Consider the following 3,315-nt stretch of genomic DNA (forward strand, 5'->3'; position numbering starts at 1 on the left):
TCAAGGAGGGGAATGTGTCTAGGTGCTGCCAGGATCAGTGTTACGTCCTGTCTTATATGACTGCTGCATTAATGATGGAGAAAACGGAGTAAAAAGCATGTTAATGAAACTCACAGGTGCTATTAAATTAGGAGGTGATGCAAGTAGCAAGGGGCATTAAAGCAATGAAGAGGTAGCAGGAGCACGGAGGAAGATGGATGGAAATTGCGGGGTGAGGGTCTGCCCCTCCGGAGGGGAAGCTGCTGCGCTGGCACGAAAACAATAAAAGAAAATGGGAATTCAAAGGGAATGAGAGCCGAAAGTCATCAAATGGCCAGAAAGACCTAAGGGTGCAAATGAATAGCAAAGTAGAGAGGAATTTATGAGATGGTGATTCGGGAGACTACGACCGCATCCTCTCTGCATGTCACTGAAAGAATATTCTGTTCCTCAAACCTCTGGCAAAAGGACATCTGGAAGACAGAGCTCCTTTTATGTCAGCCTGGTACCTAAGCGCTGTCGACGAAATAGGAGTAGTAATAAAAATGATTAAGCCCCAGAACACTGCAGACAAGTATATTCATCTTCAACAAATTATACGGAGCGGTTTTACACGTCTTTTCATTCATAACTGCTGGTGTAGGTGACCCTTTCTCCCTCAGACGCAAACTCTTTTAGAACCTCGGAGCACCTTGCCAACTGCATTTACCCTCTCCATTGTTTCTCAACTCCGATTATAAACTAATTCTTAATGTTCTTTATTTTTTATTTACATTCCTTACAAGCTTGATTAATTCCTAAAACTGTCATGGCTTCACTCGTATCTATATGCCAGTGCTGCGGACACGGGCCCTCACCAGCAGCTATGTAACAAAGAACGTAAACAAGAAAAACATTGGAGAAGTATGATGGAATTGAGACTTAAATGAATGACAACTGAAAGACATTAAATACAGGTAGGAATTTATAATGCCATATTCCCGTGGCCATAGCCTAAATCACTATCCCAAGTATAGGTGACCAGGATACTGATTAAATGTTAAATAATAGATTTTTTTTTTAATCTCAACAAGAAAAAGGCCTCAACATGAAAAGGGCCTATATGAACCTTTATTTTATGGCTTAAGAATGTTTCTTTTTTAATGTTTTCACAAGAAAACCAAAACTAAATCTGAGGCAAATTTACTGATGATTGAGCTCAGTCAGTTTTACCTAGAAGATATATGAACATTGTTAAAGCGGCAGGAACACTGGCGATGCCTTGGTCTCAGCCATGTGTGCACAAGGTGATGGGGCACACTGACGAAGGGGAACCTCCACAAGGTTGGGAAAAGGATGATGAAAACTGTATTCATCTTTTATTTAAGAAATGAGGCCCATGCATTAGATGGAGGATTTGATCAAGTCATTTCTTTCTTGTGTAGGGTGTCGGGAGGGGGAGGACATGTGTGTGTGTGTAGTACGAGGGGGAGTGGGCCGCATTCCGCTAGCCGCCCTGCTCCTGGCCGCCAGGCTCCTGACTGCCCGGCTAGCTTAACCCCTGCAATAACACACAGAAATTGTATTAATTCAATTACTGCCTGGCCCATTAGTTTTAGCCTCTTATTGGCTAACTCTCACATCTTGATTTAACCCATCTCCATTAATGTGTATTGCCACTTGACTGTGGCTTACCGGCATGAGTCTAACCTGCTCCCTCTCCTACAACATGTGTGCCCGTGTTTATGCAGATGCATATCTATGGGCCGTCCAGAGGTCCGTGTGGATAGCTTCCTCTATTGCTCTCTATCGTATGTTTTGAGATAGCGTCTCTCTGAACCAAGAGCTCACTGATAAACTGGGCAAGCTGGCCAGCAAGCTCTGGAGACCTACCCATCTCTTCACCATTCTAAGCTGCCCCAGTGCTGGGTTTACAGCTGTCACAGCATCCAGCATTTACTTGGATGCAGGGAATTAAGACCCAGGTCCTCATGATTGCACAGCAAATGCTATTATCTACTGACCTGTCTACTCAGCCCTAACCAGGTCTTTTCTGAGGCCCTTTGAACGCTTTGAAGATATTTGCTGTTAATCATTTGGTTATTGCACGCCTCTATAACCCATAGATAATTTGATTGCATCAGAATCACAAAAGTAAATAGATCAGCAACCATCCATTTTTTTAAATAGACATGTCTGTCTTCTATAAAATGTAACAAATTTCATATAATATGCAACAAGTCAACAAACTGTCACTTCATGCTCTATTTCCCTAGATTGTGTGCTTGGTTATCAAATCATTTATTCCTAGAGAGCCTGGTATCCGCTTCTATAGAATGCTGAACTGTTCACGTAAGAAGGGTAGAAAGACTAAAGAGTGATACATGTTGGTCATTAATTCTTTGCAGAACTTTGTGATGGGCAGTAAAAGGAGCGTGATGTTCCTCTGTCTGCAATAGCTCAGAATGTTCACATTCTTAGACATCTTTATAGCAACCCCAAGAGGCTGCCTTCTTTATATTCCTGAGGTAACCCTGTCATAATTTGATCTTCACCCGTATTTCAGAATCATAACTGCCATTTATACAGCTACTTCAGTAATAGATAGCAAACTATTCCTGTCCACTGACTAAAATTCATGGGAAAATCCAGTTTAGAACTGACCTTAAACACTGAATTTTGATCACCTAGAACTTAATTTGTTTGGAAAGTCATCTCTTCCTTAGCACCATCATTGATGGTATCATTAATTGCCATTTCGTGGTTTTTAATTAAAGTTTTGAACATCTGTATCTATTATTAGGATCCAGTACCTTTCATTTGACCTTGAACTCTTTGAAGCCTAACATTCTTTTTCTTTTTTAAGACAATTTCTCATGTAAGCCAGAATGTCCTTGAACTTACTGTGTACTGAAGCTAACCTTGAACTTCTGATCTTCCTGCTTCAAGCTACAGTGTTCTGGGCTTACAAATGTGCACCACCGTGAATGGTTCATGTTGACCTCAGGATCAAAGTCAAGGCTTCAAGTATGTTACATAAATGTTCTACCATCCGAGACATCTCCATCTCTGAAGCTTAGCATTTAAAATTTCCACACGTTGTATCCAAAACTTTGAATAATTCTGATCATTTGTGTCATAGGAAGGCTCCTGATTTGAGGTACACAATCGTCTTTCACTTTGATTCCTATATACTCTTTATGAAAATGGGACCCATAAATTCTGACCTTTATACTGCCTGCCTGCATTGCCTCCAACTGATTTTAATTTTTATAAGAGATCTTAAAACAATAAATAACCTGAGCAACAAATACTTGTCACCAGACAACACAAGCTTGAGGGTTGGTGATGTTCCTT

This window comes from Myodes glareolus, chromosome 22, assembly GCF_982192425.1.
Source record: "Myodes glareolus chromosome 22, mMyoGla1.1, whole genome shotgun sequence".
Classification (NCBI taxonomy): domain Eukaryota; kingdom Metazoa; phylum Chordata; class Mammalia; order Rodentia; family Cricetidae; genus Myodes; species Myodes glareolus.